We start from the raw sequence: 25,266 nt of genomic DNA, 5'->3' as shown, positions 1-25,266 counted from the left end.
GGGGGTGCATATATGTGTGTTCTGGATAGGAGACCACAGGAGTTCAGGCTTACAGATCATCTAGAAAGACAAGAAAGGTAATAGGCATATCTTCCTCTTACTCTGGTGGCAAGAGGCTGAACAAGCAGAGCTGGAATCTTCACCTTGATGATGTGCTTGTGTCCCAAATACATTGTCAAAACTCTGTAAAATTTTGGGATGGCTCATGGATCTTGTAATTGCATTCTCAGGACAATGGGGGCAAACATAAAAAGAGAGCTTTGAGTTCCTGTCTCAGTTCTGATCTGGAAAAAGTCATCTAACTTCTCTTTACCCGCAGTAATGTAAATAACATATTTAACTCATAGGGTTAAATATAAGTAAAGTGCTTAACATTGTGTCTGGCTCAGAATAGGTGCTTCACAAATGGTAGGTTTTAGCTATTAATACTGATAATAATACCTGATTTGGAATACTTCCAAATACTTGTAGTGAGTGCTTAGAGTAGGCAGACATTATACTAAGTACTTCATGTGCATTATCTCATTAAATCTCCATAACAATCCTATGATACAGATGCTAATATCATCTTCAGTTATGAATAAACTCAGGCACAGAGTTGTAGTGACTTCCTCACAGTCACACTATTAATAAGTGATAGATCTGAGATTCACCTCATGCTGACACTAGGCCCAATCAATTCTGTCTTCCACTACCCACTTGCTTCTGTTGAAGGCTTCTCCTGTGACAGATCTTTCATAATTGACCATCAGTGACTTTCCAACCAGGAATACTGCTGTTCGGTTTTGCTACTTCCCCTGTTAGCTTCTGCTATAATTGAGGCTGTCAACGTCATGGAAGAAAATTCCTCCTGCAGGAAAGAAGTTAGGGATTGGAGTAGAAAATGACCTATCTTTTTCCTCTGGGTCCTAACAGAGTTGATTCTAGGTTCTAAGTTGGGGCTTCCCATTGTTAGATGCTGAGCTAGTTGACAGCCTTCTAGATACTAGATTTGAACCAGTGGGTCCTAAGTGTAGCCTCTTTTCAGAGCCAATTCCATTGAAAGCCATCAACTACTCTGTGATGTCCTTTATCTCCAAGCCTTCTGGAGTAATGAGTTAAACATTTCAGTGGATCTTAGCTTTACTTTGGGAAATAATACAGGTATAGGCCAAGCAACATCAGCCTGAATCAGCCAGTTAAACAGCTGGTGTCTTAGTACATTCTTGCTGCTATAACAAAATATCTTAGACTGAATAATCTATAAACAATAAAAATGTATTGCTTATAGTTCTGGAAACTGGCAAGTCCAAGATTAAGGTGCCAGAGGATTTGGTGTCTGATGAGGGCCTGTGCCCCAGAGATGTCATTTTCTTTGTGTCCCCACATGGTGGAAGAGACAAACAAACTCCTTTGGGCCCCTTTGATGAGGGCACTAATCCTATTCATGAGGATAGAACCATCATTACCTAATCACATCTCAAAGACTCTGCCTCTTAATACCATGACATTGGGGATTAAGTTACAACATACGAATTTTGGAGGAACAAAAGCTTTCAGACCATAGCAGATAGTGAGGAAGGGTCCGTGAAATCCTGTGGCAGCAATTGTTTAGACCATCAGAGCAACTGCCATCATGGATTTGTGTCAAATGTTAAGTATTTGTGTAGCAAGAATTCCCAAAATTATATCAGAAAGGAAAAATAACAGAGAATTGGATTTTTTGCCATTAACAAGACAGGGACAAAGACACATATTTGGAATTCTTGCTGGTCTTTTAAAATGGTGTCCTACAATATTACAACTTTAAACACAACCGTCACATTGGACTTGCACTTCATGGGGAGCCAATATTTAGAACGCAATGTGAGTAGTACTCTCTAGGCTTGTATAATACAATCATCCTGTTTAGGGTAAAATAGACCCCCCAAATCAACGAGATTAGAGGCAGTTGAATTGCATAAAAATCATTATCATCATCATTTAGTCTCAACTATGAGCTAGGCATTTTGCATTAATTATGTTGCTAATCCTTGTGATGGTGCTGTTTTTTTTATTGGTAGCATCCCTGTTTTACTAAAAAGGAAACTGAGACTGAGACAGGTTAAGTGACTTGCCCAGTGTCATATAGCTAATAAGTGATTAAGCCAGAATTTAAAATGAGGCTATCTTATTCCATGGTGTGGGCACTTTTCATTATAGTATCCTGCCAGGATTAAACCTTGGATTAACATGGGGAACAGGGAAAAGTATGAAAGGAAGTCTAAGTCAGAGTTCAGGGCAACAAAACTCATGGGAATTTCAGGATGACAGTCATGATCAGAGGTATGAGTTGCAACAGAAAGTCAAGATAGCACAAAATATACGCAGGAAACACAGAGCAGGAGTGTAAGAGTTTGTAACTTCGGTGACATGGAAGCTAGATTTACCTATGAAATGTGAAGGAATGTTCATAACATAGTGACAACACCTAAAAAATATCTTCCTCTTATGAGACTAGAAATTAAACTAAGAAAAAACAGAACAGTTAAGTATGTCAGTCAGAATACATCAATCTAAGCTACAGTAGCAAACAGCTTTCAAACCTTGACAACAACTTACACAGCAAAGATTTCACTCACTACATGCCCTTTGACTGGCATTCTGCTCTGTGTGTCCTCACTTTTGGACCCAAGTTGATGGAACATCTACCTCTGGAGTGTTGATGAGTATCAGCAAATAGAAAGGGAGCTCTGATTAATCTTACATAGACAAATAAGTGTTCTAGTAGAAGTGACAGACGTCCCTTTCCCTCACAACTCCATGACAAGATCTAGTCACATAGTCCCACCTAATCACAAGGATTTCATCAGGAGACATAAACCAGACCTAGGCAAGTGGTACTAATGACTCCCATCGTATGGGAATGATACAGGCAGTGGTACCCAGGATTTTCTCTTCCCAAGGCAAATTTGATGTTTTTAATACTTGAATGCAGAAGGCAAGAAGCCAGTTGATTGAAATAAGAGAGATGGTGGATATAAAAAAGCATGCACACGCGACAGAGCTGTCTTTAGAAGGATGGGAAGGAATATGATAAGGAACACAGGAGAAAAAGATCAGCTTGAAAATGGACAAGTTTTCTGAAACTGCTGGTTTTGAGAAGGAGATCTCGCTCTTCCTGTGTCTCTCTCTCACACACATACACAGAGAGTTGAGAGAGAGAGAGAGAGAGAGAGAGAAATATTGGAGTGAAAGGACAGGAGAAACCTGAAATAGTCACTGTAAGAGATGGACTAGGGAGTCCTGGTTATGCCTCATAAATCCATTCAGGGCCATATTGAATAAATGAAGCTGAAAGCTGAGCCCCAAAGGACAAAGGAAACCATAAGTCTAGATGGCATCTGAAATAGTGTTTTACTCCCTTTCTTTCCTAAGAGAAAACAGTCATTCTAAAGTTATGTGGTTTCCTTCACATATGGGAAAAACACAACAACCCTGCAGCTTATGACATTGCTGTCCATGTGTATAAACATTAAAAATTGAACAATTCATGGGTAAGGGAATTTTTCTCATCAATGGCCCCACTCATCTTCACAGGCTGTCTCCTACTGTGAGACTGGACATGCAAGCCATCCGTATCTTGGTTTATTTAGATAAAACAAGAATTTTGACTTACATTTCCAAGAAAATGAACTCTGTTCCAAAAGTTGAGCAGAAATTTCCCATAGAGTAATTTAATCAATCCCTGGGAACACATCATTGCTTTTTCAGAATTAGGGACAGCACCAATGTATTTTCCTTATATATACATCATTCAAGACTTTTAAAGTTGCAAGTAGCAGAGATCCCGGCTCATACTAACTGAAGCCAACAGGGAATGTGTTGTTTATTATAAATAAAACAATTCCGAGTATAGAATTAGGCTTCAGCTACATCAAGGGTTTCAAAAGTATCATCAGGACACAATCATTCTGACTCCCCCTCACTTCTTATTCTAATTTCTTCTCTGTCTCATTTATTTCTATTTACTATTTTCATCTCTAAGGCCTTCTTTCCACTCTTTTGAATTTATTCTCAAGGAAACTCTTACATGATAGTAAAATGCCCACCAGCATCTCCATGTCTATATTCTATAAGTCTAAAGGAAAATAAATATATTTCTCCCTAACAATTTCAACAAAAATTCCATAGTTATGCTTCTCTGGCCCTGATTGGCTGACTTGGGACATGTGACCATCCCGGATGCAATTCTGTGATGTATCCTGTTTAGGCAAGTCCAGATCACATCATCCGCCTCCAGCTAGGAATAGGTCTAGGGTAGGGATATTGTTTCAAGGAATATTAGAGCATTGGTAGCAGATGGTGGAGTAATGCATGCTGTTGAGGCCAAAACAAATGTGTACTACATTCAAAACATTTTCAGTATAATTTCTATACTTTCATACATTCTCTAAAGTTTTGGACTCACAATAATGATGTCTCCAGTCAAAGAAACTAACATTGTTCATGGCTTTTTTGATTCATTATTTTTCTTTAGGTGGCACTCTTAGTAAAGACTGGATTAAAAAATAAGGAAGGTAATAAGAAAAAAAAAGCAGAACCAAACATAAGCTAAAGTCAGAATATTTTCATTGATGGCTAACTAGAATTATTCTATAATTACTCCACCACAGCCCTGAAAGTGAGTCACCAAGAACTGAATATTTATAAGCTTTCTGACCTCAAAAAATTCAAAATCTTAAATGGGGTCACCTAAGGAGACTGTGGAAAACTTCCATGCAACTTATTGGCAGATGATTTCAGTTCTTATTTCAACAAGCTTGGTATGAAATGCATGCCATCTGGTTACTGGGAAAATTCTAGTGCATATTAACTGCTTGTGTGAGAGACATTCCTGCCATTTAGTTGTAAATGATTGCACCTGCAAGTGGAAAAAAGGAAAAAAAAGAGCATGTCTTATCATTTGCTCCCAGGGCTGGAAGATTTGATGACACAATACCGCTATTTCATCCACTTTTAAAATCTGCATCTGATCAGTACAGCTGTTCTCCCACAACTATTTTGAATATGCTGTGTTGTATACTACAGCATAGGATTGTTGGGAGAAATTTTTTAAATAGCACTAAATGTGGAGACTGCAATGGTCCCTTTCTATTTCTTCAAGGCATTTCTGACTATTTCAAAATAAAATGCAGGTACTTCTGATTTTCATTTTCACTCTATTAAAGAAGCATATTTCAGGAGAAAATCTTGTATGTGATTCTATACTCTCCAGACCCGACTCACTTACGTTAGTTGGCAGATCTCTGCCTAAAATGACGTTATGTAGGCACAAGAGAGAAGCCTCTATGCATGGGTCCTTCTTCACTTTCCAGGCAAGACAATAGTGATTATCTATGCATCTGGTTTCAAACTTGGAGATCCATGTGCTTGAAAAACTGAAAACCATGTTACAAAAAGCCTGGCAATACTACAGCTTATTTAATGGATTCAAACTTACTTCATTTGTGATCCAGTCTGCATTGCCCTCAATATTGCAAAGCCAGCATAGACTAAAGGAGTTCTTGTTGGTACAGCAGAAAGATGATAGAATTTAGAGCTTAGATAGAGTTTATTTATATCCTAGCTCTGCCACTTATTAACTGTGTGATCTTAGGAAAATTATTTGCATTCCGTGGGCTTTAAGTTCCTCAAAAGGGGATTAAATACAATTATCCCAGTGAAAAAGAGATGTTTTAATGAAATATGTGAAAGTTCTTGGCACATATTTAGAATTAAATAAGTGTTAATATAATGTATCTTCCCAACCTCAAGCATTATAGAAGAGCTCTATTGCATTCAGTCTTCCCAAACTAATCTCTTCTACCAGCTGAATTTACAGCATGCATGAATTATTTTGTTAATGCATATTATAGAATCCGATTGCAAGCTCCTCATGGGTAGGAAGCAGGCTTTCTTCTTCATTTTTAAGTGTCAGCTTTTGAGAAAGAATGAGTGAATATAACTATTGGCAGCATCCTAACCAGTGGAGCTAATTTTATTCCTCAAACACCTCTGAAAACCCTCTAGGCAGAACATTTACAGTGTCTTTTTGTTTGATAGAGCTCTGATAACCTATTGCCAGAGGTGATCAATTTAACTAAACAGAAATTCAGCTATCGATGTGCCCATATTGTATAAAATATGGCAGTCAAAGTCCCAGGAATGCAAAAGGATTGAAACAAATGGTGACAAACATACTTATTCAACATCACCAATCTAAGAGGAATACCATGCTCTGTTCAGAGATGGAATGGAATTATCAATGATGGCAGCTGAGTAATAACTTGAACCATGACGTGGGATGAGCAACTGAACTTGTGATATCTCAAATAAAGCCTTTAAATCAACAAATGTGATGCGGACCTCAAAGTCAAATGGTAAACATTTTGAAGACCTGTAACAGCCTATCAATACAGAAGACATAGTATGGAGTACAACAAAGTAGAGACCAGGGATAATGATTTTCAACTATTACCCGTCCTTGAAGAGTACCAAGGAATTGAATGGTTGAATCTATGCTTGTTCTTCTGGTTCTTAATGTCTTTTTTCTCAGAAAAAAATTGGACAGATACATAATTTAGAAAAAAGAAAAGCACATCTTCATTATTGTACGAAAGGTGTTAAAAATAAATACTACTCTTGTATTCATTTGTACTCAAAATTTTCGGGGATATCAATTTGCTTCTTAAACATTTAATTTTACTGTACCAGATTCCAAATGGAGGGAATGGTTTAAAGCACTTAGTTTTCCTTAATATCTTTAATGTCTGATATTTGTGATTAATGATATATGCCTTTTAAATCAATGTTTTATCTTTAAAATGTTTCATATGAATTATTATGTTCAATATTAAAAATTATTTTTAAAGAGCTTTATGCTCCTTTGGCTATGATTCATTAATACTAATAATATTTTGATTAAGAGAATTCCTTTTTTACTGAATTCATGTGTTTTTTAGAAAAAATATTTAATAGTTCAATATTGAAGTTGCATTTTATTAACTAGAGCTGGAATTTTATTTCTTCTTTGTTAAATGTTGTTGCTGTTGGAAACATTACTTAAATAATTGTTGGTTTATTGCACAGGTTGGTTAAGGTCAAGGAGGCTAAATCCTATCTGGGATTTCAGAGATGACAGAACATATCTGCTTTGATCAGGGAGGTACTATGTGCAAAAAGAAGTTCTCTCTCTGGTATCATACCACTTTGCAATTTTAAGATCTTTAATATTTTATGCATTGTGCATTTGTCAGACAAGAAGATACTTTTCCCCATTAAAAAGACATTTCTATTGAGGAAATTGTAGCCCAAAATAACAGCTTACATTTCAGTTAGTAAAAGTTGACCAAAGCTATAAAAGTACAAAGTGTAATTCTACAAGGAAAATAGCAAATATAATTATAAACCATTAATTACCTTTTTATCTTGATTTTTGTCTTCATATTATGTATGGTCTTAAAAACAGTGATTTTGAAATGAAATACATTTAAAATAATTATTTAAAGCAAACTACTATTCAATATTTAAGGATGTTTTTAATTCTTTGGCTTTCTGTGTTTAATCCACAGTTTTCTAATTCTGCTCTCCATAGAAATGTAGTCCCAGTTCCTTCTTCCCTCCCTCCCTCCCTTCCTTCCTCCCTTCCTTCCTCCTTCCCTCCCTTCCTTCCTTCCTTCTGAGACAGGGTCTCCCTCTGTCACCCAGGCTGAAGTACAGTGGCATGATCATGGTATACAACTGCAGCCTCAAACTCCTGGGCTCAAGCAATTCTTTCTCTTCAGCCTCCCGAAGAGCTGAGACTGCAAGTACACACCACCATACCACAGGGTTATTTTACATTTTTTTCTAGAGATAGGGTCTTGTATTATTGCTCAGGCTTATCTCAAACTCCTGGCTTCAAGCAATCCTCCTGCCTCAGCCTCCCAAAGTATTGGTATTATAGGCATGAAACACTGCACCCAGCTTGTAATCACAATTTCTTATTTTGTCCTTCACAGGATATATAGTTCCACTTTCTAATTTCACCACAAGGTGAGGGTTCATGAAAGGGAACTGGGTAGAAAAACTAGTTATGACAAAGAAAAAGAGGAAGGAAAACAAAAGAAGTGCTTATGTTTCTCACACTCCCTCTTCCTCTGCTTATATCCTTAAAACTCAAGTCTTTTTCTCCTTAGTTTAAAATCCCCTGGAAGGAAACAGTAGATGTTTTACAGCTTAGCCTATTGAATTAGCCCTAACTCATTCCCTGAAGGCAGATGGATAACGCAACAATAACAATACCCTTAGGAAATCACACACACACACACACACACACACACACACACACACACACACACAACAGAGGCACATAAGGCTGGCTGACTGCTTTGGTTATTAGAGCAGGCTTGGGTGGGAAAATATAGATAGTCAGGAGCAAAAGGTAGACAGTAGAAGAGGAACATCGTCAGAGAATTATACAGGAAACGTTCTGGGCACTCACAGACAACTCTGCCTTGAGGGCTTGTTCTGTCTTCAACTTTGTTTCTTTTATACCCTTTATCTGTCTTACTTCCTATCTTTATTGATGCCAACGAAAAGAGCCAAACTCTGTAAAATATTTGAAGAGAGTTATTCTGAGCCAAATATGAGTGACCAATGGCCCTCAGAAGATCCTGAGAATGTGTGCTGAAGGTGGTCGGAGTACAGCTTGGTTTTATACATTTTAGGGAGATATGAAACATCAAGCAAAACATGTAAGATGTAGCTTAGTTCAGTCTGAAAAGGTGGGACAACTGGAAGTGGGGGCTTTCATGTCATAGGCAGATTCAAAGATTTTCTGATTGGCAATTGGTTGAAAGAGTTATCAATGCAAAGAAGTGTCTGGGTTATGAGAAAGGATTGTGGATACCAAAGTTTTATCATGCAGTTGAGCCTCCAGGTAGCAACCTTCAGAGAATAGATGGTAAGTGTTTCTTATCAGACTTAGAGTCTGTTCTATCAGTAATTCTAAAAAGGAGGAGGGTATAATGAAGCATGTCTGGCTCCCCTCTTCCCATCGTGGCTTGAACTAGTTTTCAGGTTAGCTTTGGAATGCTCTTGGCTGAGAGGAGGGATCCAGTCAGATGGTTGGGAGCCCTTAGAATTTTATTTTTTGTTTACATTGATAAAGTATTTCCCTAGACCAGGGAAGACAGAGTTCCTGGCTCCTATTCGTTGGAAGGAAGGAAGAAGTAGAGGGTCTAACCACTATTTTCCACAATGATTCTAAGGGGAAGTGCTTCATGGGTTCCAACTAACCACCTATAAATAACTCAAGAACAAAACTATTTCTGGTTTGGTGGCTGGATGTATATTGATGCCTTTTTATCTGGGATGAATCTAAGTACTTCCCTTTTATCAATTTTCTCTTTCTCTCAGGAAGGACTACCTCTTACTCCTAGGGACATGTTCTGAGTTGTGTCCCATGTGGCTTATTTGCACCTAGGTTGTTCATTGTATACCGACTGAAGTGTCATCAGTAATAGCTTAGTACTAGCAATACCAGTGAATTAAATGTGGTTAAATTTAAGTTGGAAGTCCTAAAAAAATTCTCTAACTTTGAAACACCAGAAATCCTCCTTCATTGAGTCAGACATTTCTTAGAAATCAATGTTAGAATCTGTCTTAGAACACGGTCTTAGAAACTGTCTTTGGGTTATCACTTACCATAAAAAATGCAAACTTTTTAGCATGGCATCAAAGATCTTTCGTTATCTCTTTGTTATTTCTACGGCTTTATCATGCCTATCTTCTTTATAATGAAACATTTCCAGGTCCCTGAATATGCCTCTTCCTCTTGTTTCTGGCCCTTTGTACATACAGTTTCCCTTGTTTCACGGCTTCTTTACCGTACTTCCTTGCTGGGCTAAGTTTTCCCCTTTAAGGCAACTTAGATTTTCTTCCTTTTACAGGTTGTTAACTGATTTTCACAAGAAAATGATAAGGACCACTGTTAGGGTACTCTTCAGGGTTCCCCTAGTACACATGAAACTTACCGTGTTATAGCATTTCACATTCCGTTTTCTTTTTCTCTTCTGTCTTTGATTATGCATTTCTTTAGGGAAAGTGCTCTTGTACCTCTGGTATTGAGGTATTTGTTTCTGTGATTGAAACTGGTTATGTCTAGTAATAAACTGGTAGAAAAGTACATTATAACTTCATTAGTGACCCCAAAACTAAATAGACATTTTTAAATTAGGAGGAAAAAAGCTGCATTTTATGGGAGTTCAACTCTAAAATGCAGCTATAGGCCTTAAAGCATAGTCAAGTGTTGATTAACTCAGCAATTGTTTGCTAAGAATTTGCCCCTTGGAAGAAGTGAGGACGACACCAACGGCCTTCCGGGCCAGTGTTGGATCCCTGTAATTTGTGAAGATGGTGTTGCTAACAATGATCGCCCGAGTGGCGGACGGGCTCCCGCTGGCCGCCTCGATGCAGGAGGATGAACAGTCTGCCCGGGACCTTCAACAGTATCAGAGTCAGGCTAAGCAACTCTTTCGGAAGTTGAATGAACAGTCCCCTACCAGATGTACCTTGGAAGCAGGAGCCATGACTTTTCACTACATTATTGAGCAGGGGGTGTGTTACTTGGTTTTATGTGAAGCTGCCTTCCCTAAGAAGTTGGCTTTTGCCTACTTAGAAGATTTGCACTCAGAATTTGATGAACAGCATGGGAAGAAGGTGCCCACTGTGTCCCGACCCTATTCCTTTATTGAATTTGATACCTTCATTCAAAAAACCAAGAAGCTCTACATTGACAGTCGTGCTCGAAGAAACCTAGGCTCCATCAACACTGAATTGCAAGATGTGCAGAGGATCACGGTGGCCAATATTGAAGAAGTGTTACAACGAGGAGAAGCACTCTCAGCATTGGATTCAAAGGCTAACAATTTGTCCAGTCTGTCCAAGAAATACCGCCAGGATGCGAAGTACTTGAACATGCGTTCCACTTATGCCAAACTTGCAGCAGTAGCTGTATTTTTCATCATGTTAATAGTGTATGTCCGATTCTGGTGGCTGTGAAATAATGAATACAGTCACTGGTAAGGGAGAACCTAGAACCCAGTAGGTGTATATTTTCAGGAAACTGAGCTCACAGAGATGTGTATTAGAATCCAAGTGGAACTTCTGCCTCTAAAGACCTTGAAAGAAATGAGATGTCCTGAAAATGAAAGGTTACACCTCATTTAATGAAGCTTAACCCTATGTAGAAAGTCTGTTTCAGGAGCAGAGGCTTTCTCTGGGAGCTAAGCCATATATGTTAGGGAACAGTAGATTGTTATTTCGTTTTTTTCCCTTCCAGTGCATTTTAAAAACAGCACTGACTGGGGCATTCTCATTCTCTAATGGAGCCATCAATGAGATTTAGTCAACCTGTGCTAGCAACGTTCTGAAATTCCTTCAAAGAAGACAGTCCTTTGGGAAGGTTTTTTTTTTTTTTTTTTTTTTGACGCTAATCAACATTCCTTTTGTTGGTGACATTTGTGATTTTCAATAATCTGAGTTTTTGATGGCCTTTTAAACAAGACTCCAGTATGTGAAGGTTAATTGCTGTGCTCCACAGATCTTGTCTATTGGCCCCTGTAGAAAGTTAACCTTTGTTGTTTTCCTTTTATAATTTGCTTATTGCACAATTGCTTTAGGGTTAAGTGAATTATATTAAGATACCTTGAAATTATAGCACTCTTCGATTAAGAAGCTACAATGTTTCTCTCATTTACTCCTTAAACAAAATACTTAAATTAGTCTGGGTCATTATTACTTTTATTTTGCAGCATTTGGTTTGTACTAGTGTAAGACCAAGTATAGGATATGGATGAGGCTCCTGGCTTCATGAGAAGAAAGAAAGGCCCAGGTTATAATTACAGCTTTCTCCTGCCCCTTCTTTACTTTCTGTACCACAATTTTCTACACTGTTTGTTTTCCTCCTGCCACAATTTGCTAACATTTAAAAAATTTTCCTGCACCCAGTAGTTTCATGTCCTATAGACATCCTCTTAGGACATTCTCAAATTTCAAAATAAAAAATATTCATTTATGTAGTTAATTAAATTTAAAGTTTTTGCAGATCAACTACTCAAACTACTAAATACATTTACCTGAGAAAAAGAAAAAGAAAAAAAAAAAAGAATTTGCCTCTCTTTTCCAGTATTCTGCTACGTATCTTAGTGGGAGCAAACTAGATAAGAGTAGAGAACACTCCGGTGGGGAAGGATGATTTGAAAGATAAAAATAAATTTGACTTGACTTAAAAGCTAGGGTTGGAGAGTTGTTATAGATTAATTCATTATTTGAAACATTTGAATGACAGGCTGAGAAGTTAGACTAAATGGAATGTCTAGAACCAATGAAGAATTTTAAGGAGGATTATATGGATATAGTAGTGACAATGACGAGCAAGATGAAAAAAGACACAACTGGAACAGAATTAATTTTCCTCAGAATTACCTTTGCCCTTTATGTACTTCCTTTTCTCTATGTTATTCCATGCTATACTTCTTCAAATGCTGAGTCAAGGACATAAAATAAAAAGTCCAACTTAGGCACTTTGACACTTAATAACTAACATTATAGAATCTTGGGGTTAAAACAGTCCCAGTCCATTAGTAAATATCTAATTTAATATTTTTCACCTTGTTCAGTATTTGAGTTTTCTCCCTATGAGGCTTTTATTACAGTCTATGCTTTTAATTCACTATATCCCGATCTAGCTCATTTAATTTTGAAAACAATTCTCAAAAGAGTTTATTTATTTAATTAAAACACGTATTTCTTTTAGATAAATGACAAGTCATAGATCCACTCCTTGAGACTGTATAGAACAAATCAACACTCTCTCATGATAATTTTTCAAATATTTGCACCCAACTACCTTGTTTTCACTTAGGCTTTTCTACTCCACCTGGATAAATGTTTAATTTCTTTCTTCTTTAGGTGTCCTGTCCTAGGAGAACCCTCTTACTTTAAGTTATGGTTCCCAGTACTAAGCTTTATGGATATTTGAACTAGAGCACAGTAGTAAAATACCAATAGCACACTCTCATTCTTCACACACTATTTCTCTTAATACATGCTAACCAATTATATTATTATTATTATCATTATTATTATTTTGCATGCCACTGTTAACTCAGTAGTCTGGGCTTTCTATAAATCAAACACTCTAAGTATTTATACAATGATGCTAAGCTACGTGACATCATGTTATAATTTAGGTACAGAAGTAAAGCCATCAATCTTTTACAAAGATACTTGTACAGCAGAAATGCTATCCATAAGTATTTGTCCAGATTGTTGACATGCCTGATGAGGAACCTATGTTTTGTCTTTTTGTAATTTGATTATTGGCTTTTCTAGTGATTCTGCTTTGTTTCCATGCTTTGATTTGATAGATATTTAAAAATAAACACAGTATCTGACCAAACCAATCTCTACTTCATCACTGACAAGGTTTTGGCTTCTTAGCAAGTCCACATCACCTCATCCCCATCAACTAACATAGTAGTTGCTATTTTCATCTTTGCTCTCAGTCTTTCATCACTCAAATTTTATAATGACATTGTCTGATGATAAAACAGGATATAAAAAATAGCATGTTTTCCTTATCCTATTACTTATACTTTTTTGGCCGCAGAAGAGAGGTTTTGTATTTATTGCTATCAGATTACTTCATACTAGATTTGATCCATTACCACTCTACTCTGATGACAGCATTTTTATCTGGTATATAATGTATTCCATTTCATATATAACATATTTTGGAGATTTAAATGAGAAAGTACAGTTTTGTTATTATCTTACAAAATGGACTTAAAAATTTATTCCATCAACATTTGTTCATTCTTTTTGGTATGAAAATTATTGTAGCTGACAGAAAAGTTAGAAGCAAAAGATTAAGAAAGCCAGGTTTTTTTTTTCTTTTTTTTTGATACCACCTTTTATCGGTGACAAACAGCAAGTTCTGTTTTATGCAAATATCTTTTTTTTGTTGTTGTTTTTCTCAGCAAACCTTTATTTTCTTCAGAGAAATACTTCACTAACTGTATTTTTCCCTTTTTTCTTTACTTGTGTATTGCTTTTATTTCAAAGTAAAATAAAATTCATGGGAGTTAAAATTTTCACCGAGACAAGGAAATGATTTTTTAAGTGTTCTCATTTTGTGTGTGTGTGTGTGTGTGTGTGTGAACAGAGTCATCCAGTCATCCAGCTGTTTTTCAATCTCCATATTATGCTTGTTTGTCAGATTTGTGCATTGCATTGGGAAAATATCCTTCATTTGCTGCATCTGACTTTGCAGTTTGTAATATAGGTCTGAGATGTATTATTTGTATTCATGTCTCCTTTTTCTTTTCTCATAACTGCCATGCAAAATACATCTACCCTTAGGTTCATGGGTTTCGACTGTAGGCTTATAACTTCATTGACTGGACTACTATGATGCCCCACTTACATAAATTAGTGCTGTTTGAGTTTGGTTATACATCTATCAGTTCACGTCAATCAGAAGTGTAATCACATCTAGTTATAGTGAATCTCCTGGTTTATTATTGTGCTGAACTGAGGCTCAATTTATTTTAGTTTACTTACTTATTAATATTAATAATTTATTTGTCACAATATGTATGTTGGTCTATGGACTGTATTCGTCCATAACTCAACATCTCCTGAAATTGTGCCTTATTATATTTTTTTGCATTTTCTTGAAAAAATGTATTGTGAATTCTATTGTGGGCATATTTACATGGACAGTTTTCTTTTTCCCTCTTTCCTTTTGGTGACAACTTTGATGAAGGAAAGTAAAACAATAATACTGATAAAATGTAAAATACTGGCTTATCATAGTGTTCTCTGTACCCTGTTAACTTAGTAAGTGTTGACTTCATACGGTCTATATATAAAAAGCCAAGAAGGTCTCAGGTATGTTCACTCATTTTTGTCATTTTTTTCTGCTGCCTTGATGGTATCTATCACTTAGGCCTCTTGAGTTCTGTATTTTGCTGGTGCTATTGCTGTTGATGGCTTTTATGAGACTCATGATGACACTGCCGAGGCTGTTCTTTCCTGAAACAAGTGATTGAGTCACTATGACAGCTGCACTCCCTGGAATTCTGTTGAGGTGCACAATGCCCTTGAAATCCATTGAAGTTATTGTTTTGTTTCAATAGTAATCATCTTGCCGACCTCTGTCTTTTCATTGGTGTATTTAGATAGTTTACATTTGATATAATTATTGCTATGTTAGGGCTTATGTCCTGACATTTTATTTTCTTGTTTTCTAATTGTTCTACTTTTTACTTCTCTATTTTCCTTTTTCTACTTTTCTGCGGGCTACTTGGACAGTATTTTTAGGCTTCTATGTTGATTTGTCTAATATGTTTTTGAGTGTATCTCTTTTTTTGTGTGTATCTATTTTTTATGACTATTCTGGGTATATTACATTACATACCCAGAGTAGTATTACATTACATACCTAGGATAGTAACTAAAAATAGATACACACAAAAAGAGATACACTCAAAACACATTAGCTAAATCAAAATAGAAATATTATATATAAAGTAAAAATAGAAATATTATATATATGTAATTTTCCCATCTAGTGTGACATTTGATCAGTTTAGGTGAAAAATAGTCATCTTAAATTTAAGTCCTTTTCATTTCCCCTGGTTGTAACAAAACTGTCTTAAATTTTTCTTCTACATACATTACAAACCACTTCATGATCCTGCAATCCCACTGCTAGGTATATATCCCAACGAAAGGAAATCAACATATTGAAGAGATATCTGCACTCTCATGTTTATTGTAGCGCTATTCACAATAGCCAAGACATGGGAGCAACCTAAGTGTCCATAAAAGATGGATGGATAAAGAAAATATGGTAGATACACACAATGGAGTACTATTCAGCTGTAAAATTAATGAGACCCTGTCATTTGCAACAACAATGATGGAACTGGAAGATATTATGTTAAGTGAAACAAGTCAGGCATGGAAAGAAACAACATTTTTCACTCATTTTTGGAAGCTAAAAATTAAAGAAAAATTGAACTCCTGGAGATAGAGAGCAGAATAATGGTTACCAAAGGCTGGGAAGGGTAGCAGGGAGGAGGGAAAATGGGGATGGTTAATGTGTACAAAAATATAGTTAGATAGAATGAATAAGATCTAGTACTTGATAGCACAACAGGGTGGTTACAGTCAACAATAACTTATTGTAAATTTTAAAATAACTAAAAGAGTGTAATTAGATTGTAATGCAAGGAGATGACAAATGCTTTAAATGATGGATACTCCATTTACTCTGATGTGATTACTTTGCATTGCATGCCTGTATCAAAATATCTCGTGTGTCCCATAAATATATACAGCTACTATGTACCCAGAAAAGTTAAAAATTAAAAAAGAACCACTTCACATAGTGCTAAAAGTTTTTCTTCAAACATGATTTATAACACTAAAGAAGAGAAGAAAAACCTGTTATATTGCCATATATATTTTTACTCTTTATGTTACTCTGTTTTTCCTCCCTGATGTTTCAAGATTCTTTTTATTAAATCATTTGCTTTCTGTTCTAAGAACTTTCTTCAGTCTTTTCTTTCCCTTAAGGATAGCACTGCTGGCTAGAAATTCCCTTAGTTTTTCTTTATCTAGGACTATCTTGCTTTCTTCTTCATTTCTGAAGGATATTTTCACGGAATATTGGATTCTAGGTTGATTGTTTTTTTCTTTCAGCACTTGAAAAATGTACCGCTTTCTTCTGGCCTCCATGATTTTTATGATAAATCTGCTATTATTCAAACTATAGGTAGGATGTAGTTCTTCTTGCTGCTTTCAATTTTTTTATGCTTTAGTTTTTCATAGGTATGATAGAATGCATCTTGACGTGGAATTTGTTGGGTTCATCCTGTTTAAGGTACACTAAACTGCTGCTGCTTCTTACTCTTCTTCTTCTTCATCTCCTTCTCCTCCTCCTTCTGTGCTCTCCTTCTGTTTCTATCTTCTTCTTCGCCGCCTCCTCCTTTGCATGAAAGAAGAGAATGAAAAGTTTGACAGCAAGGAAATGGGCCACAAGTTCTATTAATGCTTACACTAAGCTTCTTGTATCAGTAATTTGTACCTTTTGCCAAAATTGGTAAATTTGCAGACATTCTTTTAAGTACTGTTTTAGTCTCACCTTCTTTATCTTCTCATGGGACTCCAATGACACAGATGTTTGATCCTTTGCTACAGGTTCACATATCCCTGAGATTTGGTTCAGTTAGGCAGTGATTGTCTTTTCTCATTCAAGTCCTGGTTCTTGGTATGATAAGTAAATTTCTACTGTATTCTGGACATGTTGAGTATTAGGCTATGAGAATCCAGATCTTATTTAAGTCTTCTGTTTCAGCAGGCCTCCTCTGATACCACACTGGCAGAAGTGCTACCTCATTACTGCCAGGTGAGGGTGGCCTTCGCTGATACCCAAAGGTAAGTTGTACTTTGTTACTGATCAGCAGGGATGGGAGTTTAGGCTCCCACTAGGTCTCTGATGGCATCATCCTATCTGGGAGGAGGAGAAGTACCTTGTTACTTTGTCCCACATGACCTCTACTGATACTAGTCAGAGGAATGAGGCAGTCTTCATTATTGCTTGAGGTCATAAATACCCTTTATTTTTCCTGTTCATTCTCTTTGAACATTGTGATGGTTAATACTGAGTGTCAACTTGATTGGATTGAAGGATGCAGAGTATTGTTCCTGGGTGTGTCTCCGAGAGTGCTGCCAAAGGAGATTAATATTTGATTCAGTGTACTGGAAAAGGCAGACCCACCTTCAATCTGGGTGGGTGCCATCTAATCAGCTGCCAGTGTGGCCAGAATAGAAAGCGGGCAGAAGAAAGTAGAGAGACTAGACTAGCTTAGCCTCCCAGCCTATATCTTTCTCCTGTGCTGGATGTTTCCTGTCCTCAAACATCGGAATCCAAGTTCTTCAGCTTTGGACTCAGACTGGCCTCTTTGGTCCTCAGCTTACAGATGGCCTATTGTGGAATCTTGTGATAGTGTGAGTTAATACTCCTTAATAAACTCCCTTTTATATATTCATCCTATTTGTTCTGTCCCTCTCGAGAACCCTGACTAATACAGACACTAACGTGGCAAGGAGGGAATTGGGTGTCTTTTAACAGCTGGGTCAGCATGTAGATTGACTGCCTGCATGGTCTCCACTGACACTATGAAGGGTGACAGGAGTTACCTTGGGACAGGAATGAAGGTCTTGGTTTCTTACTCCGTCTTCTCTGATACTATCATGTGGGGGAATTTGGGGACCATGTTTCCATCTAATGAGAGTGGAGTCCAGGCTCCCTTCTAGCCTTTGCTGATGGGGTTGGGAGTGAGACTGCATTATGCATTTCCATAAATATTTGACTGGAGTTGTGCTGTTATTATCTAAAAGTTTTCTGTCTTGCTACATGCCCCTTTCCTCCTCTTTTGGTTAGAGAGAGCAGACTTTTCATGAGAGAATCTCTTTGCTCCAGCTGATGATATTTCTGGGTTGCTGGATTCTCTAGCACCCAGTCCAGGATGCATGAGATAAAAGGGAAACTCAGGAAACACACTGCATCATTCTTTGGTCCCACGGTCCCTAGCCAGTCTTGTCTCCACTTTCAGAGTCTTCTTATGTTTCTTTTACATATAATGCCTGAGGTTTTGATCTGTACTTAATGAGAGGAATAGGGTAAAGTATGTCCACTCCATCTTTTGAGACTTATGTTTTAATACAGTAAAGATTTGACTTCCATCTCTTCTTTCCAAACAGTTGATTGCATATTCGAAGAGTAGTACTGCTAAAGCGACAGCTGAAACTTGAATAACAACAAGGGAAAGAAAGTCTCACTACTTACAATTTGCAAAATAAGATACTATTAAGCCACTATATTTCCATATGCACAAAGGGAGTTAACCTAACCTTAACATTTAATAATAAGAAACTATTTTCAAGCAAATAATTACTGACAAAAATGAAAAGGAAACAAAAATAATACTCATTTCCCATAATATATCAAAATAAAATGTTTTTTAAAAGTTTATAAAAAATGTGTTTGAGACATTAGTCCTTTGAAATGAAAATACGCTCTATTCTACCATCATAATTGTTTAGGAAAGTTTAATATGACTTACGCTGCCCATTATTCTCAGTGAGTCACGTTCTTTTTTCCTTACTTTGATACAGTGCTTCAAATTGTTTTACCAATTTTTTTATTTTTATTATTTTATATCTCCAAGTTATTGGATCTTCTGGAAAACAGTTGAACCCCATAGCATATGATTCAGTAAATGCTTTAAGCTAAATAGGCCCAAGAAGAACACTATGAAAAGCTTTCCATGCCCATAGGTGATTTATCTTTGGTCCTAGAACACAAAATTTCACAGGTAGGAAGAACCTAAGTGCTTTTTCATACCACTAGTCATCTTAAATGTATGTCCAACAGAGATGACATGAAATAAAAATTAAACTGTGCAGCTGGAATCAGAGTGAGGTTGAGGTCACAGTATAAACATACCTTAAGAAGTGTAGATGATGCAGGTAGATCTAAGACTGAAGGAATGTGTCTCTCTTGAAGAGATGGGTGTTTAGCAGTTGATATTGGATGAAATAATAATGGAGAAATTTTTTATTTAGGAGTTTAATTCATGATTTATAATAAGTTTTGTAAAGACAACATTCAAAATCTTGAATGAGTTGTTGCTATACTGCTCTGGGGAAAAAATGGTACATATTTTGGTAGTATGTGCTGGAAAGTCAGAAACTTCTAGAGTAAAACAGACTTCCCTATTTACTTTCTGTTTATATGGTTTTTTGCACATGTTAAATATAAATATTTCTATTATGAAAATAATAGCACGTATAGAAAAATTCTAATAGCCAATCAACCTAAATGCCCATCAATGGTAGACTGGATAAAGAAAATGTGGTATGTATACACCATGGAATACTATGCAGCCATGAAAAAGAACAAGATCATATTCTTTGCAGGAACATTGATGAATCTGGAGGCCATTATCCTTAGCAAACTAACACAGGAACAGAAAACCAAATACCACATGTTCTCACTTACAAATGGGACTTAAAGGATAACACATGGACACAGAGAGGAGAGCAACACACACTGGGGCCTATTGGAAGGTGGAGGTGGAGAGGAGGGAGAGGATCAGGAAAACTAACTAATGAGTACTGGGCTTAATAACTGGATGATACAATAATCTGTAAAACAAACCCCCAAGACACATGTTTACTTATGTAACAAACCTGCACATGTACCCCCTGAACTTAAAATAAAAGTTAAATTAAAAAAGAACATGTGTTCTAAAAAAAAAAATTCCAATGACCTTGAATTTTACTGTTTTACCTATATTAGTATATTAAGAGATTCCTGATCAAAAATGTAACTGAAGCTGAAAAAATAGCTATAATTTGTCACATCTAGAAGATTTCTTTAGCTCTGTTATAGGATGGACTAATCTTTTCGTGGGAAAAAATTTTATTTTAAGAGAGATTAATGCAGCTTGACCCGAGGACAGATGGAAAGATAATCTTGAGGTGATCATAATGTGAATTACTCAGAATTTCTAGACCGTTTTCTTCTATTAAACCCCTGCAATTCAAGCAAGGAGCAAGAACTATCACTTTTGGAGGGACGTTTCCCCTGGGGACAGGCCTGGAGACTACAAAAAGTGACCTGAGATCCTTGTAGCCATCCTCAGAGTCAGATAGGTGCATACTGAATGGTAAGTACCCTGATAATGTCTTCAAAGGCCACTATATGAGACATCTGAGATTTCCCGAGTATTCCAGAGAGATTGGAGCAGGAGCTAGAAGTGTCATTGGGGGTAACAATTCTGAAGATGACAGCTGAACCAGAAAAAACAGCTTGTTTCCCTTATGATGACGTATATGCCTTCTCTAGGTTGATGCAGTCTGGAAAGACTAATTAGAAACCTAAATTATTTTCAAGATTTACATTTATTTGGAACTAATTTATAGCACATATTTGAAAATTAGTTATTTTATAGTTTTTTTTTTGGCACTGGCCAAATAAAAATACTTTGATCAACCACTCTTTCCAAAAGACTTGGTTCCGGAGACTTGTACTGATCCACAAAGATTTGCTGCTATGTCTCAATGTATAATAAGTATTTTGAACTTATAGTAGAGAAAAATATCTTTTTCTTGCCCATATACAAGAAAGATTAACAAGAGAAAAGCATAACACATTTGTTTAACATAAGATTTACATGATATAGGGGTTTTTAGAAATGAAGACTCAGGGAAAAATGTGTGTTTTTATGACTTAGGTGTGATGAAGAATTTTATTTTTATTTTACAAACCTTTTTTATTTTCTCATTTAACTTTGTTTTAATGTGTCACAAATTCTGTGACAGATTTTTGGTCAAGTTGTTTTCATTAAAGAGCACTGATTTTAAAAAACTAATAAAACTGCCACATGCAAAAAAAAAAAAAAAAAATGGCCCACAAAACATTCTCCTTTCCTTTTAAAGGTTTTATGATGCATTATTATCATTAGCCAGTCTTTTACTATTAAATGACCAGTTGAAACAAACAGTTTTGATTAAGACTGATCTGCAGGTATTAGGGGTAATATTTATTCAGCCTTCTGAGCTTTCTGGGGAGACTTGATGAACTTGCCACCTCCCAGCAGCCTTCTTGTTCACTACTTGGATGACACCATGACAGCTGTCTATCTTATATCACGAACAGCCAAAGGATGCAGAGGAGGATAGTCAGAGGACTGTTCAACATGCCTGACTTGGCAGGAACCTCATCAACAAATGGCAGCATCACCAGATTTCAAGAACTTAGGATCATTTTCCAGCTTCTTATCAGAATGGCAATCAATCTTTTCCTTCAGCCCAGCAAACTTGCAAGCAAGGCGAGCTGTGTGATAATCCAGTACAGGGGTGCTGCCAGCAGGGATTTGGCCTGGATGGTTCTGGATAATCACCTGAGCAGTAAGCCAGCTGCTTCCATTGGTGGGTCATTTTTGCTGTCACCAACAACATTGCCACCACGAACACCTTTGACAGACACATTCTTGATATTGAAGCCCACACTGTCCCCAGGAAGAGCTCCACTCAAAGCTTCATGGTGCATTTCAACAGACTTTATTTCAGTTGTAACATGGACTAGAGCAAAGGGAACACCATGGTGGGTTTGAGAACACCAACTTCCACTCAGCCCAAAAGCACATTACCAATACCACCAATTTTGTAGACATCCTGGAAAGGCAGATGCAACTTGTCAGTTGAAGGCATTGGTTTGGATGGATGCAATGCAGAGCTTCTAGCAGTGTGGTTCCACTGCATTGCCATCTTTATAGGTGACTTTCCACCCATTGAACCAAAGCATGTGAGCACTTGGCTCCAGCCTGTTGTCTCCATTCCATCCAGAAATGGGCACAAATGCTTCTATGGCAGGTTTGTAACCAATTACTGTAAGTGCTAACTTCCTTAACAATTTCCTTGTATTTCTTCTGGCTGTAGAGTGGCTCAGCGGAATCCATGTTACTAACACCAACAATTAGTTCTTTCACACTCAGTGTGGAAGCCAGAAGGACATGCTCATGGCTCTGCCCATTCTTGGAGATTACAGCTTCAAATTCATCTACTGTGACATATATGTGAGCAGCAACAATCAGGACTGCACAGCAAGCCTGAGATGTGGCTGTAATCATGTTTTTGATAAAGTCTCTGTGTCCTAGGGCATCAGTGATAGTCATATCTGATGGTCTCAAATTTCCAGAGGGGAATATCAATGGTGATATCACACTCAGGCTCACCTTTCAGTTTATTCAAGACCCAGGAATACTTGAAGGAGCCCTTTCCCATCTCAGCAGCCTCCTTCTCCAGATTTTCAGTGGTTCTTTTGTCAATGGCACTACATTTATAGATCAGACGGCTGGTAGTGGTGGACTTCCCTGAACCTGGGGTCCAAGACAACCATGTGTACACAAATTTTATTCCTTTTCCATTGTGGCTTTTTACAATACCTGTGTTCTGGTGACAAACCTATTGCAAAAAAAACTATTTTTGTTTTGTTTTGAATTCAGTTCTGTATTAGAAGCCTCAAGAATGTCCGTTTTGAAACTACTAAATATGCTTTTATGCCTCAACTGGACACGTGACTATGAGCAAGTAAGTCATGAAACCTCTTTGATAACAAGTCCCTGGACTGTGACCTAAGTTTTTCACCTTTGCTCCCTCCCCGCCACATCCAGTCACCTTGGATGACACAAGAAGGCTAGAGGTGGGCTGAAGTTGCTTTTCTGCCTATGTGAGATAAAGCTCTGGTGAAATATTTTTCACTGGGCAACGGGCCTTTGTTATTCATCTGGAGAACACATTGGTCATACTTCAAAATGGTATTTTTCACCTCTTCCTGCCAAAAATAAGAAGTGAGCTTTCTTGGCGTTTCACATCTGCTGGATTTCCATGAAAGTATTGAGAATGCAGCCCTAGGGCATCTTTCCCTCTGAAGAAACTCTACACTTAACCCTCATCCATTTATCAACATTGCTATTTAACTGTATCTACAGGTTTATAGTTCCAGCAGCTTCTGCGCCAGATCAACTGAACTCAGGTATGTTTTTGTGAACTTGTCCATCTTTCCTGATTTCTGAAAGTTGGTTTGCCCTGCAACCTCAAGAGAATTATGTTTCCCCCAATTTATTCAGTTATTTTTTCTTGTAAGTCCCCAAGTGACAACTTCAAAGCTCTTTACATGTTGGAGCTGAAACTTGAAGTATCATTTTTTTAAATGAAAATTTACATTAACTATATTTGCCAATCTTATTAGATTATGAGTTACATTCTTAACAAGTACCTTATTAGAGGCAAAAGTGGCTAATATTCCTTGTAGAATTTTTTATGTACTTCTAATATTGTTCTTTAGCAACTATGACACATACCTTACAGTAAAGGTCCTTGTGCCACTATAGACATTGTTTGTAGTACATTTTCAAGAACTCTACAAGAGTTAGGGGCAAGGATCAAATCTAAGCTATTCAGATTGATATAACAGGTTTCTGTCAGACATTGACAGGCTCAGACATCATATTTCAGTCTAGACATTTCCAGCACACAGTTATGTGAACTTTAATTCAGGAGATATAAAAGTACCATCAATCTACCCAACGAAAGTGCTATTACGAATATGATTTATGCTTACATAGAAACACTTTATTTGAATATTTTTTGAGACAGAGTTCCACTCTCTCACCCAAGTTGTAGTGCCGTGATGTGATCTCAGCTCACTGCAACTTCTGCCTCTCAGGTTCAAGCAATTCTTATGACTCAGCCTCCCAAGTAGCTGGGATTACAGGCATGCACCACTATGCCCGACTAATTTTTGTATTTTTAATAGAGACAAGGTTTTGTTATGTTGGCCAGGCTGGTCTCAAACTCCTGGTCTAAAGTGATCCACTGCCTCAGCCTCCCAAAGTGCTGGGATTCTAGGTGTAAGCCACTGTGCCTGGCCATAGCAACACTTTTAGTGAGAGCTGTGGGAAGCTGAAAATTTCTAGCAGGCCTTTGGGTTGTTCAGTTCCACCATCTTTTCCAACTCATCAATTGAAAGCATAAAGTAGAAAAAGGAGTATCCAGATGTCCTTTCTTTCTTTGTATTTTTCCATGTCAGAAGAGAAATTGAAAATCAGAGATGAGGAATCCCAGAAGCATATATTGGATATACTTTGTATTGCTCTGACACTGATAAGAACTTACGCATTGCCTCAAGTTCTTCAGAAGACATATAAAATGGTATGGCAGAAGCATTTCTGGGATGGGTGTGGTGTAATGACCTCTGTGAACCCTCTCCCCAGTGAAACAACTATAACTGGTGAAAATTATTTAAAAAAAAAAAATTTAGTCGCTGGAAACTCTCCTAAAAACATAGAGGAAATGGAGAAATATTTATTCAAGAAAATCTATAGTACTAAATCTGAGTAAGAACTATGGAAGTCTGTTATATTAAGGACATGCCTCATCCCCAGCTCAGTGTGATTTAAGCCCTATTCTTAAAGGGTTCAACCAAGAAAAGGAGGCTCACTTCACTCTCATCTCCCACGCTAAGACAGCAGTTTTTACCTGGAAGGGACAGTTTAGTAAAGGAGGAAGAGAAGAATGAACCATGAGACATATAGAAAATGAAAAGCAAAATGACAACCGTAAGTCAAACCATATTAATAA

General features: G+C 37.0%; 2 pseudogenes across 1 annotated transcript; one reads left to right on the top strand and one right to left on the bottom strand.

Annotated features, from left to right (window-relative positions):
• The first annotated feature begins 10,337 nt into the window (after positions 1 to 10,337).
• LOC104671375 lies at positions 10,338 to 11,757 on the top strand (annotated as a pseudogene). Its single transcript, XR_004057167.1, has one exon. The product of XR_004057167.1 is annotated as a vesicle-trafficking protein SEC22b pseudogene (transcript).
• Positions 11,758 to 21,845: 10,088 nt separating this feature from the next.
• LOC104671377 lies at positions 21,846 to 24,805 on the bottom strand (annotated as a pseudogene).
• Between the last annotated feature and the right edge of the window lie 461 nt (positions 24,806 to 25,266).

This window comes from Rhinopithecus roxellana, chromosome 1 (genome assembly GCF_007565055.1).
Source record: "Rhinopithecus roxellana isolate Shanxi Qingling chromosome 1, ASM756505v1, whole genome shotgun sequence".
Lineage (NCBI taxonomy): Eukaryota > Metazoa > Chordata > Mammalia > Primates > Cercopithecidae > Rhinopithecus > Rhinopithecus roxellana.
Note: the sequence above shows the minus strand (reverse complement) of the source record. Positions and strands in the feature narration are given on the sequence as shown.